At 43.7% G+C, this 15925-nt stretch overlaps 1 long non-coding RNA gene across 3 annotated transcripts in view; it reads right to left on the minus strand.

Moving 5' to 3' along the window:
* LOC107993812 (uncharacterized) overlaps positions 1-15925 on the minus strand; it is a 112927-nt gene that overhangs the window by 4337 nt on the left and 92665 nt on the right. For all 3 annotated transcript variants that reach the window (XR_009830180.1, XR_009830182.1, XR_009830181.1), the window contains exons 4-5: positions 12378-12522; positions 11908-12222 (exon numbers count right to left, since the gene is read on the minus strand). This is a non-coding gene — a long non-coding RNA (uncharacterized LOC107993812). The remainder of the gene's footprint in view (positions 1-11907; positions 12223-12377; positions 12523-15925) is intronic.

Raw genomic sequence — 15925 nt, forward strand, 5'->3', positions numbered from 1 at the left:
TCCGTCGGTTCGATCCTGCGCAAACTCTTTGCTCTTTTCAACGTCGGTCGCCATTGTCGATCGGATGCAACGTTTCTTCTTTGAACGCTCTCGCGTCTCCTCGTAAATTCTGCACGGTTTCGCAGAACGGTCACGGGATGGCTTCCCCCATTGCACGTCGAGATTGCACGTCAATTGAAAATTGTCTCGTTGCGAACGTTAAGTAAATGGGAGCGCGGAGTAAAGAGGACGATTAACAACACTAGGTTAGTTACGTGCGTGACGGCGCTAGTGTTCCCTGCTCGATTCGTTTCGAGAGAAATTTTTCGAAAGGAAGAAAATTTCTTCTTTTTCCTGGATGGATGGAAGGCTTTTTTCAAGGTTGCGTATTTAAAATTTTTTTTTAGCGTTCAATTTCAATTTTCATCAATCAAATTTGTTTTGCATTAAGCAAAGTTTTTATCTCTTTCGTAATATAGATGTTTCTGTCATTTATAAAGTTAGAATTTTTATAAATATTCGCTCGGCAATAAAACTGATAGCGGCCGTGTCATTTGCATGGCGTGCAACATCGGTTTTCGATCGATCAACAAGATTGTCGAGATATTCACGACAATGAACAACGAGACGCGAATTAATATACAATATATAATGATATAAGGTAACTAAGAACTACAGATGATTGGAAACGATTTTCTTCTGACGAGGCAAAGAATGATTGCAACGATGCGTATATATATATATATATATTTTTTTTTTTAAAGAACTAATAGAATCCGTAATATTTAACCAAAAAATTACCTAAAATTTCGCCGATTCATAAAGATGAATGGCACGAAAATGTCACACGATACGCTCGCCGATCGAACACGCTCGAATGCCTTTAATTTATAATCGATGTACCGATCCTTTTCAACTTTCCCGACAAGTCTTTCATTTCGATCGTCCCTTAATATTCTGAACCATCATTGTAGAATCTCAAGATAACGTTGCCATTTCGAAAAGAAATATGACACGGCATACGTAAACACAGCGGCACTTGCGTATTCCGTAACGATTATTGGCTTTAATGATATAGCAATACACATACGGATCACACCTCCGTTGTCACAAAATTAGTTCAAAAGAACGATATTCTTTTACGAAGTAAACATATCGCCTCGATTCTTTTAAAATTAAACTCACTTGAAACTTTAAGAATAAAAAAAAAAAATATCGCGAATTTAAATTCTCTTTAAATTCCTCTATCACAAAGATAGTATGAATAAATATATACAATCATTGAATAAATATTTTTGCACACATGAATACATACGACCTCGATAAGTCTGATAAGTCATACGTTTCGGAAGAATGATACGTTTTAACAGGTTCACGTTATTATCGAATAATTGTATTTACTCTCTTTCGATCTCGTCGAATTTTCGACGAGGTTAAAAGCATCGAGAAGATAATCCCGAGGCAAAGGTGGCTCGTTCCCACGTACACTCGAGAGAGTAGTTTTTCCGATTCACGATGAGCTTGCAAAGCTAAATGCTCGGTAGCTCGAAATCCCAGATTGTAATACCGGCCGCGCCATTGTCCGCTCATTGTCCCGTTGAACGAGGAACATTTTTAGACACCACTTAGGCGCTCCTCCGTGGGGTGACACGCAACTCATCCTTATCTCCTCGCCGCCTTTTTTCGTTCTCACGCGCCTCGTGCCCATTGTCCGACACAGGCTTTTAGAACGGCACGTCATCCGCATTCTAAGCGCGCGTTCATCCGAGGAAAAGTGCAGAGAGATTTCACCTCCCATTGTATTCCATTTGTCTCGTCTCTTCATTCATCAAGATTACGGAAAATTTAGTTATTGGATCTCGTTTCGATTGTGCAATCTTTGAAAAAGTTTTGCACAAGGTGAACAAATATTGATCGCCAATTTGAAATTACAAGTTGCTGAGAAATTTTATTTTATCTTAATATGAAAATTTTAATCGAAATTTTACTTAACGCCTTTGTAAATCGTAAAAAAAAAATAACGAATATAATAATAAATTTATTCTGTCATAGGGGCATATATATATATATATATATATTCGTAATTTTTACTGCCTGTAAGAAAATCACACGCGGCAGGATACAAATTACCGATTATCGAAGGTTACGGTAGTTTGACGACTGAGATTCGATGATCGAAGTTCGACGAATCGATAAACAACGAAGAAGGCGGGAGAATACATGGCCGATCCTTAACGATCGATCGAGGGATCAAACAATATGCAACCGAGGCAAGTGGATGGCGGCGTTTACGGTATCAGGCCCCATTTATATTGCGCGCGGTCTACAATTTCGAAACACCTTGCGCGTTTCTTTTCACGAGGGCTGCGTTAATTGCCATGCGCGCCCGTCAAGCTGAATAAAGTAAATTACACGAGGCGATGCTTACGTGTCGTGAATTCCATATAACCGGCCTCTCTCCTTCTCTCTCTCTCTCGCTCTCGTTATTCCGACAGTCAACGGTATTATTCGGTTGCTCTATTGTCCACTTCTTCCTCTCTCTTCTTCTTTGAACAGCTTTAAGTTCCATTCCCTTGGCAAGAATGATGTATTCAACGATCCTCGAAATATATCCAATGCAAATTCTTCTTTACCCTCCAATCCATTATTCTTTTCCTACATATCCTTCTCCCCCACCAATCTTAGTTAATCTTAGTTAGTCGATTAGTCCAGCAGGAAGGACTCTCGCCAAAAAGTGAGCCTCTGGACGCAAAGCGGACGATTTGCGGCCGCCGGATAAAACTTCGTTTAGCATCGCATCGGGGTGAAAGAAAACCGGTCGCGTGCTGCGTGTTCGCCGCGTGCACGGGCGAGCAGAGGGGCAGAGGGTCAATCTCCTCGCGTCTTCTTATTCTTCTCCTCCTCCTTCCCCCTCTCCCTCCCCCTTCCCCTTCCGCGTAACTATCTTCTTCTTCTTTTCCCCTTCCTCCTCCTCTCTTCTCGCGCTCTCCCCTTTGCACCCGCGCGTGTACGCTTATTGGCGTCGTCGGATGCTTTTTCCTCCTCCCCCTCGTCTTTTTCATTTCCTTCCCGTTCCCCGACCACTCCGCCCCCGCTTGCAGACATCTCGGACATCGAGGTTGCTCGAAAGGGAGAAGAAGGGTGAGAAGAGGGAGGGAAAAGGGAGAAACAATTCGATGCATTCGGTAGACGAGAGGTGATCGGTTGCTTCCGTTTGACCGCTATTGAACGCGCGCTAATTACGATAGAGAGAGAGGAAAAAGAGAGAGAGAGCGTGCAGTGGAAATGTATTATTATTGTTGTTGTTGTTGTTGTTGTTGTTGTTACGTCTCTATCGACGGATGCCGGCTAATTGTGTAAAAGCAGAATCGTGATATCAGATGGTGATAAATAGGAGTTGGATATACTTTTAATTTGCAACGAGGCAGGGGAATAATCGCGCCGGGTAATTAATTGTTAATTGTGCGCGATAATTGGAGGATTCTTTCGCGTTCGTGGCGATTTTTAAAAACCAAATTGCTTGGATTTATCTTGGCTAATAATAATAAGCGTTTTGCGGGGGTTATCGATGCGACGGATACGGATATTTATGAAAAATATATTATTGAGAATGGAATGAATTAATTTATATTGCGTGATGATCAATTTTCGAAAGAAATCAGTTTTGTTCGATAGACAGATCGATTCCGCTTGAGATGTCGCTTTTGACGAGATGTGTATATGTGATATTTGAATTTTTGTCGTGACTCTCAATATGTTACATAGTGTAACGATGGAGTAACAATGCGTTGATTTTTAAAACTCAGATTGCTCACGTGATGTGAACGATTTCGTTCGCAATGGAAATATTAATTCGAAGGTAGATCTGTGATCTTGTGTTTTTTTCTTTATTCCCTAGATATTCCCTAGACTCGATTTAAGGATACGATATTGGTTTAATCGTAATTGGTTTAAGCGATTTGATACACGATGATTGACGCATGAAATTATGCATATGCGGATTCGTACGCGAAATGTACAATTTAACGAAAAGAAAAAAGAAAAAAAAACTGTCCAGTGTGATTATTATACGTGCATATTTTAATATAATTTTCAACCGATTATAAATCTTGGTTTTCAATTTTTTGGAGGTGAATATATTCTCAAGTTTTTTATCGAATTTTCTTAATGTGACATTAAAATATAGCCTATATCGATGTAAATTCTCGTAAATACTTAATACAACTTGGGACATAATTTGTCATAAATACTCTTATAAACGAAAAGATAAAGAGTCATAAATCTTGTTTAATTACTAATAAAATTCTTTACTGTGATTTTCTCACATAATTTGACATGACATATTATAATATAACTACTGCTATAAACTTGGAAAAAATGAAAAAAAATAAATTTTAATTACTAATAACACTGGAAACACGCAAACATTTTGCGTGTTCGGATAATACGTCAAAAAGTAATAAATATAATTGTTATACCTAATCGAAATAAATTAATAGTGATATAACCAACGGTAATATTCAACAGTTTACACTTCACAAATTTATGTATAAAAATCATAAAATAAATAACTACTCGTTTAATATTTTCAGTTTTTGTAAAATTAGCGGTAACAAAGAAGCATAAAATACCGTCAGCTATAAGGTTGCCCGGAATAGCCCATTCAACGTTATTATAGCTTCTCATAAGTCTCTAAAACAAATTCTGCATATCCTCTCCGCTTGCCCTCCCCGTTGCGCGAACGATCATTAAATTAACCTTGAGATTACGCGCTAAATTTCACGGAATACGCCGAACGTTCCCGTCGCCTGGCTAATTCATACTATTATCGCGAATGTATCATCATAAATTTGCATACGCTATTACGACAATCCACAGGCGTCACGCGAAACGAATCTTCTTAGGCCATTAAGGACGATCTTTCCAACATGTTTCCGTCCAAAGAATGGATCATTCTCAATGAGTGTATAAACGTGTTAATTTCCTCGTCCGTTTGTTATATTTATTTTCATATACAGATTACATCGATATTATAAAAACCCTTGCTCCTTATCTTCCATTCGAATCGAATTTCACATCTTTCTTATTATTCTCATTATCCATCCAGTTAATCGACAAACGCTATATATAAATTAATAAAAATATCCTTCTATTATATTGACTATACAATCCGGTTAAAAAAAATATATATTTCGAGTATATTCACTTTCGAGAAATTCCTATCCAGTTCCAATTTGCTCCAACCAGAAAAGAAACGTTACAAATTTTCATTTCCTCATATATATATATATATATTGGATCGAAAAGACGAGAGAAAGAGGAATCGAGGATCCTTCGAATGGATTCTTTCTGCCGGTACACTCCCAGATACATCGACGAAGTGATCGTTGTTACACGCACGTGAACAGAGGAATCGCCGTGAAACGCTAACGTTATAATAACGGTCGTAACAACGGCAAGGAGTCGTAATTTAAATTGAGTTTCTCGGTTGTCTGGCCGTAATAGCTCTATTGCACGCTACTTGAACGGAAACGCGAAGGAAAGACGGACGAGGGCCGAGAGGCGAGGAGGGAAAGTGTAAGAAAGAAACAGTGGTTCGAGAAAATGAGACGGTGAAGGCGTGTTGTCGAATTAGGTGGAGAGAGAGAAGAGAATGAATCGTGGCGGGTGGGTGTGAGTGATATCTGAACGATCCAGGTTGGGGTGCGCTGATCTAATTGATGGCCGTGCTGGGGACAGAGCCAGGATATGACGCGAAACCATTGTGGCCCACATTATTATAATACGTATATATATATAAAATATATATACGTATATATTTTATATATATATGTATATATATATATATATATTATATACGTATCCTCTGCGAGATCGGATACAACGAGCGAGAACAGGGTGACGTGGTCGCCCGGTGTAATAATCCGGCGACATTGTTCGATGCGACAGTTAGGGAGAGAGGACGGTAAGTGTCAGACAGATCGCGCGATATATCGACGATTAGGTGTTATCTGTGCTGTGATGCTTCTCGTGACTCGGGATGGACGATTGAAAAGTGAGACTCGATGGAAGAATATTTGTTATCGTTATTGTATTTTAAATTTGCGCGAATCAGTGCGGATAAACTCTTCGTTCGTGTGTAAGAAACTTTCTTAGATGGTTGCTTTTGCTCTCGAAATGGACATTTAACGAAACAAAAAACAAAAATTGAGAGCTTGAAATAAGAGAAGAAGGGAAAGTTTGTGCCAAATTCGTAAGTTTATAAGATTCGCACCGATTCAAAAAACGATTTTCCGTATTATCATCTCACCATCTCTTGAAAGAGAAAGTGTTTGAAGTTCACGTCTATTCCGAAAACGAACGAAACGAAACAAGAATTGGTCCAGGAAAAAGGCAACGATCCCTTCGAACGTCTCATCAGCAGGCCGTGCAATCGCTCCTTGGATGTCCCCGAGGGCAGTTGGCGCGTGTTCGATTCCGGCCATCATTCGTCGAAAGACATGCCGGTAAGTGGTCGCATCGCCTTTTTGCTTCGGCGCGAAGGGAAAATTGAAGCGCAACCACTCGAGAGCTCGCGTTTCCCGGGACTGGAAAGTCTACGTCGCCGCGTTCTCAAACTTATAATGAAGAAAATCCTCGAGACGATCGAGCATAGCTATGATACATAGAGTTACCAAAGCGAGAGCAACCGTGAAAACCATCCTCCTCCTCCTCCTCCTCCTCCTCGACCTTCTTCTCCCTTTGGAACCGCGCGCACCCTCCCGTTTCGCGATTCAAAGTGTCCTCGTTATAGCCGAGTGGATGTGTCGCTTGGAGCGAGGCCGGCGCGCGCCGCCATCTAACGTTTAATTGCATTGGACTTTAGCACCGGATATAACTTCACTGCCGGAAATTAACAGGCTTTAACTATTGCCCGTGCGCGCGGACACACGCGTATAAATTATAGAAGCGCCAACTCGGCGTAGAGAAAGAGAGAGACGGGCAGAGAGAGAGGGAGAGAGATTTGCAGGGCCTCGATACCGTGGGTAGGTGCAGGCATGTAGGTCTGCAATTCGTGGTGGAGGGCGTTCACACGTGTAAAATTAGGCTGTGGGAATAAGCGTGCACGTTGTGAATTGGTCGGGCTTATAAGCGTGTCGTCCGCCTGTGGACGCCTGTTATTAGAAGATCGGGCGAAATGTCACGGCGCGATAATTAATGTCCCGATACGGTAAGGCGAGCCGATCGGGGCAGGGGGAGGGAGGGGCGGAGTTATTACCGATTATGCAATATGTTTGCGAATACGTGGTTGCCTCGCGACCATCCCCCCTCCGCTTTTGCTCGTTTCAATTAGTTTCGGAGGCGTTCTTCCGTTACAGAAATAAGATTTCGCCACCCGTCCGCGTTTATTTTACCCGAATTCGTTGATAAATGCTCGGCAATAAAGGGTGATTTACGGCGACGAATCATCAACCGGTCGCTCGTGACGAATTTTAAGGCAAAGTTAAGGTGCTCGTTATTCACTCGAGGAAGAGTATCGTACTTATTACTTGCCATCTCTGCCGACGTTTCGTGCCAATTGTTTAATAATAATAATTTCATCCATGATAATGGCTCCTCATTTCTTTTTTCATCATGGATGAAAATCTACTAATCTATTCGATCCACGGGGTTCACACGCGTCTGACAAACGACACATTCACGATACCCTGAATCTTTTCGAAGAGGATCATTTCGAGAACAATAAGCGAATAAGTCCAGAAATCTCGACTCGCGAAACGAGATTTGACGAAACGACAAAGGAAAATATAGCAAGAGAGTGGGGAAAAAACGAAGAAATCGCGTGGATCCACGGGGTTCACACGCGTCTCGCGAGGGACGCGTCGGTTTATCAGATCCTTGTTGCGGAATCAAGGGAGAGCCGGTGGTTCTCGATGGTTTCGAACTTATCGGACACCCGATGGGCACGGTCGGGGCCCGAAATAATTGCCCGCAGTGAAATATAAATGATACCAAGATTGTGGAGCGGGCCGGGGGATGGGTTACGGTGTCCGTGGCTCCTTTGCCACGTGTGCGTATGCGTGCGTGGCCCGTCGACTGGCTACTTGGTACGCGAGACGTACGCGCACGTAATTGCGTGCCCGTCCTGAAATTATTCATCTCCCCGGCCACGGCTGATCCCAGCCACCGCACAGACCGGCCAGCCACCACCAGTAGGGCCAGCCCCAGCGGTATGATAATGCATAGAAGTGCCAGTCATTATACTTATACGTAGCCGGTGTATCCACTGCCCATCCTACCTACTCGCAAGCGTAGATTACACCACCTCGAGACCCCTGTGCTTCTACGCTCTTTCTCTTTCTCCCTCGCTTTCCTCCATGCTCGTCTCGCGATCTCTTTTGCTCGCGATTGTAGACCCGCACGATTGCATAGATTGCAACCGTGTTTCGCATTGCATCGATGTTTCGAGCGTGTTGGAAAACGTATATAAGGGGTCGAGATAACGTAGAAACGTTTTCGTGCACGGTTCGAGATAATTGAGAGATAAATAAAACGATGGAGTATTTAGAGACGTGGTTTACGTTTCGAACGTAATGGAAAGAATGGAAAGTTTCACGGTATTATATCAGACGGAATACGAAAAGAAATATCCTAATTCACAGAAAAGAAGAATAATTATTAGACGCCAAGTTCAAAGCAACGGCTAGTTTGAATAACATTTAACGCCCTCCATTAACCGTAATCTCTCGATTCCCAGCTGCATTCGTCCACCTAGTTGAGCTTATAATCTTCGGCCGGGTTGGCAACGTGCAATTACACGCGCGCGAGCGTTTACTTGCGTCACGGGTTGGAGATGTCGCGTTCCGGGGCACAATGTAATACCCCCTCCCCCCTCTTTTCCAGAAACTTCAATTACACGCGGAACAGCAGCGTGCAATTACGCGTTCTCGCGTGCGCGAGTCGTGTCGTTCCGGACCAGTTTATTCCCTTCCCCCCCCTTCTCTCTCTCTCTTTTCTCGTTAAAGGTGGACAACCGTGCGATTAACCGAATTTCCAGCCAAGTTTCTTCGTGTATTCCTCGCGGACACGGTGCCACGCTCTGATTCGAGCCATTAAAACTCACTTAGGATAATGCCAGGGCGATTCGTTTTTAAACGGGACACGCTCGACCTTCGAGCAATTTTATCCCCGAATTTCTCGTCCCCCGCCCTCGTCCTGTCCCAAAAAATGATATCGCGCCCCGTTGGACGATTTACACGGATACGCGGGATCCGGAGAACGGCAATTTTCAGACCTGTTGTACCTCGTAAAGCGGAGGAAAGAAAGAGTTTTATCGCTCGGCCGAAAGATATTCAAACACTGTTCGAGTTAATGGCCAACTGATTGCGGGAGGGTTAATCGCATTCGGTAAAGCGCGCTTCTAAGGAGAAGGGATAATTCTCTCTCTTCTTCGGTTTTGATCCACTCGGACGATCTGATGTGGTAGTACCGTTTCACCTGGCAAGAAATATATTATTCGAAAGATACACTTCTTTCACTATTCGGTGTATTTTTGTATAGATATAAGTCAATTTCCACTTCGATCAAATTTCGAAAAGGGAGAAGCTTCTTGGGAAGTGAATTCGATATACGAGCTAAAATAAATACTCGATGTGTAGTTGAGCAGGATGCACAAGCAACAACAGTTACTAAAAATATAACCTACGTTTGTTCCCATCCAATAATTCTTGCGATTATTAAACGATACAATAATTTTCGAAAAAAGGGAAAAAAGACTAAGACGCTGTTAAACAGGAATGGAATAAATGGCCGTCGAAATTATCGCAGAGAGAAGATTCGAAGCCTGGAAATTTCGTGATAGGGAAGCTTTACGTGTAATTGCACCCCGGCCAAAGTTTCGCGGGACACCGATCCGAGACTTTTCCGCTCGCGGCGCCACTGGTCCTTCCCCCCTGGCGACCCCTTTGTTCCATGGGAGGAGGCCTCAAGATAATGAACACAATTACGGCGAGCTTTTTGTTCTAGAAATTACACAGTAGTGCTCGCAGATGCATGTCTGCGGCTGATTGCTATGCCTCGCCATCCTCACGGCGATCGCATCGTGTCCATCGTCCTCCCTCTCCATACGCGCACACCTCGTACGTATATATATAAGCGCGTCTCCCGCTTTCTATAGAGAGACACGTTTATCCACCACCACCACCGACACGCAACGAGAAAGGGAAACGTTGGTGTTGTGCCTCTCGAAACCGCCTCGCCGCGAGAAGACGAAGAGGACGAGGAGGAGGAGGAGGACGAAGGGAGTCGTGCTCGAAAGGGGCGAGGCGGAAGGGGGAGGGCGGGCAGGGACACGGAGTAAGCTCTAATTGCATTCAATAAAGCAAATAATAGCAAGCTCATTAGAGCAGAGAGAGGAGCTGGCGAGTTGACCGCGACTCGTATGCCAACCTGCCTACGCTCTCCCCGGCCGAAGGAAGAAGAAGAGGGCGAGGAGGGTGAGGATGAGGATGAGGAAGGAGGAGCGAGAGAGACGGAGGATCGGAGGCAGAGAAAGGCAGAGAAACCGGGTAGAGGAACTGGCGGTCGTGCCGTCGTATCGTCGCGAGAACCACGGGTCCAATGTCATTTATTGTCCCTGGTGGACAAGCGCAGTTTGCCAGAGAGCGCACCCCCCTGGCCTGCTCGCGGCAAGGAAAGAGGAGAGAGAGAGAGAGAAAGAGAGAGAGAAAGGCGAGCCGATGGCCAGACGGCCCGGCCTATATGAATGGGCAATAGCCATGCAACCATTCGCGTCCTTCGTTAGCTATTTATCCCCGTTTATTATTATTCGACCGCATCCCATATATACTCGCGATCCGCGCTCAACACTGTACACCGCGTAATCGATGAGTAGCTATTCCCAGGGAATGTCAATTCCCCTCCGTTCCCTCGGATCCACGACTTTAAAATCCCTCCCTCCAACCGTGAAAGAGAGCTCGTTCGCGCGTCGTTGTTTCTTCTTTTTCCCCCCCTCCTTATCTCACTGTACACAATGTACGCGTCTATTGACTTTCGCCTTTGGTAATTTTATCGTTCGCGGCGATGAAACCGATGAAATTTTCGAGCAATTGCGATTCCTTTCGAATTTACCTCTTTTAAGAAAAATCAATTCGAAATCAATAAAACGCGAGGAGATTAGATATCTAATCCAATCTAAAATCGTGAACAAGAAACGAACAAAACGATCCCCTCCCTCCAGGAAGCGAAACTCCTCCCCCTCCTCCTCTTCCCCCTTCTCCTTGGCCGAATATGAATCCCATCTCCGTTGAAAGACAAATTAATCTACGCGAGACACAATAACGAATGCTTAAAGGAAGAAAGAGAATCCGACGTTCGGGCTCGCTTCGTTTTTTCGTCCTCGGCCATAAAGGACAACACCTGAACCGGATCCTATTTCAGCTTAACAGGGAGCGTACAACGAAGACCGCGGTCGTGCCGTGTCGTTCAGGGACACGAACAATGAACCACGCATGGACAGGAAAGCTCGTTCCGAACAAATCGAAGCGAGGTCCTTCGTGGAAGGAGCGGTGCCGCCTAACGACGGACAAAGAAACGAAGAGAGACGGAGGAGGCGAGGCGATGCATCGGCTGGAAGGGGAGAGGAGAGGAAGGGAGAGGGATCGGTCGCCCCCCTCCCCGCGCGGGTAAACGCCGGTAAGAATGGCGATTCGGCTAATGTATTCCGCGGTTGTGCACGCTCATTATTCAGCGATAATTAATTGACGGCTATAAATAAGCGGCGCGTCCCGGCACCGCGTAAATAAATGGTTCGCGCGAACCGGAATGGTAATGGTGACTTTGACGGACCGTTTAAACTGGAATAAAGCTTGGGATATACCTTCTCGGCTTCTCCCTCCCCTGTGCTTTCCTTGCTTCCTCCAGCAGTTCCAGCTAACGAATATAACTCACCTGCCGAAGTATATATCCCGATCCTTCCGTGTAAGGTGTGTCGTTGGTGGCAAAATTGGTGGATATTTTTTTTTTCCTTTTTTTACACTTTCGCTGCAATATTTACGGCGCGACGGAATTTCCTTCGTTCATCCTAGTTCGATTCTTATTATTTCTTTTACGTTTGTTATGGCGGAGGAATTTTTAAAATTTCTCTCGGACGAATTGAAACTGTGATAACGAGTCCTTCTTTTCTTTTCCAATGTACATAAAGGCCAAGATAGAAAAATATTACAAGAAATAGTTTGAGAATTACTAGTTTGTTTCTTAACTTTCCTGTAAATATGAATAATAGGCTAATGTATTTTATTAATTGGAAAAATGAGCTGAATATTCCTGTTATTCCAACAGGGGAATTAAAATTAACGAGGATAACCCGTATTAAATGAAACTCCAATAAGAGAGAGAAATATTCTTTTATTTATTTATACCTTAAATCTCTTTGTTTCTCGTCGCCAAGATAGTCGTGAATTTCTTTAAACTGTCCACCCTGTCTTCGAACTGTCCATCCAAAGAGATTTCGCCGTTTCTTCGTTCGAGGCTCGGCTTACACCTTCGCGATCCCTGATCGTGTTCCTGGAGAGGACAATGAAACTGCGATGTAATCGGTTGCGATTCTCGTGTTGCATTCGGGAGGGGAGGATTGAAAGTGGATGATTGGAAGTGGTCGGGGAAGGATTAGAGAGGATACTGATACTTCGAGAGGGAGATAAACCGATAATTATCCGTAAATGTTACTCGATCCTTAAAGTATTCGATCGATCTTCGTGATCTAACGATAACGATTTTCAATCTCTTTCCACCGTTTTTCTTCAAATTATAAATTTAAACGAAATGAAACTTATAACTCGTAATTATTATAATTTTTATAAACACCTTTTGTACAGAAACCGGATTCGCGTTGATATCTCGTATGCATACGTGTCTCGAAATACTTCCATTCCATCCATTTGCAATATTCTTTATTATATCTCGATTTTCTTTTTCTTTTCTTTTTTTCATTAAACGAGCTACACTTTCTACATCATCATATTTATTGCATCCAGAGAAATTCCAAAGAAGAAAACACCCAAAAAATAACTCTCCACTGATCGAGGAGAATCGAGTCGAGGAAATCTTCTCGATCGATTATTAACAATCATAATTAAAACGTTTCCGAACACCCTCCTCCCCGATAAAATCCGAGAAAGAGAGAGAAAAAACAATAACACGAGAAGAATCCTCCTCGAAGCAGTTTCCCCGATCAGTCCAGTATCGCGATTACTCGACGAAGTCGTAATTTAGAAAATTGTAGTTATCAAGCAAGTTTCTGGCACTGCAAACAGCGGTTAATTGATCGTTATTATCAACGGATTGCCCCGGGGATGCTGATTACGGGTGGAAACCGTTCCATTCAGCCTCCACTGTTCACCACAGCCGTTGCTGCCTAATTCTATTTGCAACGTGAACGCGGGAAAGAGAGGAGAGGCGCGGTTGCAGGCGCGAGAGGGAAAAGGCGAGGCTGGCTCATGAAAGCGGTACAAGTTATTATGGCCCCGGAGTTCGTAATAACCAGTGGCTTTCCTCCGCTTCCTCGTTCACGCCCACTGTTCTAACGTTGGACAGTGCACAATTAATTTCCAGCGCAACAGTAACTAATCGAGCCTTAATTCCTCCTCATCGCGTACACGCACGGGTCGTGAACACCCGTTCACTCACCGGCGAGAACCCATTCGACCGATCATCCTCCCTGCACGGACCATTTAAAGGATGGAGCGGATATGCTTGAATTACGCGAATTCGATTGTCGAGCGGGGAAAGAGGAAATTGCGCGAGCCAGTGTTTTTACAAAAAGTGTGATTTACATGTTCAATTTCGTGCATAAATATATAGTATAATTATACATCTGAAGGGAATAAGAAACTTTTTTTCCCTTCCTTCTTTAAAAATTAATTTTCAAAAAGATGGATGAGTTTGAAAATTCCCATCGATTTCACTTCTTTTTATCGAGTGAAGTATTATTATTATCGCAAAATTACCACGGTTACGCTTCGAATCCGAAACTCGAGAGCGAAAAAACAGGTCGGAGATATCTCGATCCTCTCGCCGAAATTCTTGGAGCAACTTCATCGGTCTACTTCTTGCCCAAGGTCGTATCTTACGCTACATTGCTCGAGTCCAAAACGCATCCCGGTGCTTTCCTCCCCTTGTCCCTTCTTCCTTATCGAGCAGCGCAGAAACAACGTCAAGAATGTTCGTTGGCCCCTCCTTTCCACGCGGACTCCTGCTCCTCTCCCTCGCCCTCGACGGCGGACCAATGGTGCAGATGCGTATCTTCGAATCGGCGAAAAAAATAATGCGATGAATAGGGAATAGCTCCCCCTCCCTCCTTTTTATCGGGCGCGTAATCTCGAAACGGGACGCGGAATCTCGCCTAATAACCTTTCCGTCGATCGACATTGTTATGGGCCGGTCATTAAGGCGAAACCGCCGCAACCCTGTTGGCGCTTTCGCTGCTTCTGCTACATCGCTTCTGCCAGCGATGTTGTAGCCAAAAAACGTGGTGGCGTCGTTTATCGAGGAGGGCAGGGGAGAGGAGAGGGGAGAGGAGGGGAGGGGACCATGCGCGCCGTTGGCTTTCATCGGCGTGCACTTATCTCAAGGGACTTGAAAATCCGGTCGCATTAAGATATCTATCGGAACAACGGATGTGCGCCATTAAACTTTTACTTTATTTAGCGCTCGGAGCGGCCTCGCGCTCTCGCCGCGAGTCAAACAGGGGAAAAGAGACAGGTCGAGAGATAGCCACGAAGAATAAACGGATGGAGGATGGTGGGAACGGGAAAGCGGGGAGAGAAGAGGCGGGGAAAGGTGCTCGTGCAATAATTTACTTACAACTATTGAGAGGCCGGTTCGGAAATAAATTGATGAGTTTTTTTTTCTTTTGTGGAACACGCGTAATGCAACTTTGTCGATCAGATTTCTCGATACGGAAAAATCTTTTCGTGTAACGATGTAAATATAAAGTATAAAATGTAGGATCAAGTTGTTTCTTTATTGATGTAGAATTATATATACGATAAGAGGTATCGAATGTTCATTCTCCGAAGAATTAATTAATTAATCAAATTGGAAGGTGAAATAAATGGAAGAGATATAAGAAGATCCTTTCTTCTATAACTGAACTATAAAATGGAGAATCGAATTGCTTCTTTATTGACGTGGAAAGATGTAAGATTAAATATTCGTATTGTTGCGCCGAAGAGAATTTCTAACCAACATTTCGCAAGAGGAAACAGAAAGAAGAAGAGTTCGCATACCTGCATCCCCTGTATGATTGTTCTTCTAGCTCCAGAACGTGTAATTATTATTTACGTTCGCTCTTAATGACCGGCTCTCGCACGACACCATTTAGAATTGCTAATGGCCGCGCATCTGTGCTCCACGGCCACTGTCAATAGGTAAAACTCATTACCTGGCCGGACTAACTAATTGGATACATTTGGATTGACGGAACGGCCGGGCACCATACGATCGGTTATTAAATCGCCGACTCTAAAGTATCCTTATGTTAATGCACAACCGTGCCACCATTACGGAATAGAGTATACACGTATACACACCGTTCCCGAGGATCGTTTACGTTAACGGAATGCCCGATAGTTTATTAGTCCCTGGCCAACGTTTCTTAGTCCATGACGTTGCAAGAAGTCGAATCGGTGGAAGCGAAATAGAAATAGAACGAAAAAGGGGAGACGAGGAAGGGGGGAAAAAGTAGAGGAAAATATATATCTTGTTCGAGCAAGATCGATCTTGCGTCAAATCAATTATTTCCCCTTGTTAACGATTCTTCGATCCTCGCTATTCTCCCATCTCTCGATTCTTATCTCTTCCTCGCATCCTTCTCTTCTCTTCCAAAAAAAACAAACTATAAGTACACTTTCCGACTCGTCTGACTTCAAAAAGCCAAAGAAGAACGAAACCAAAAATACAATTAGCC

The sequence above is a fragment of the Apis cerana genome, linkage group LG6 (assembly GCF_029169275.1).
Source record: "Apis cerana isolate GH-2021 linkage group LG6, AcerK_1.0, whole genome shotgun sequence".
Classification (NCBI taxonomy): Eukaryota; Metazoa; Arthropoda; class Insecta; order Hymenoptera; family Apidae; genus Apis; species Apis cerana.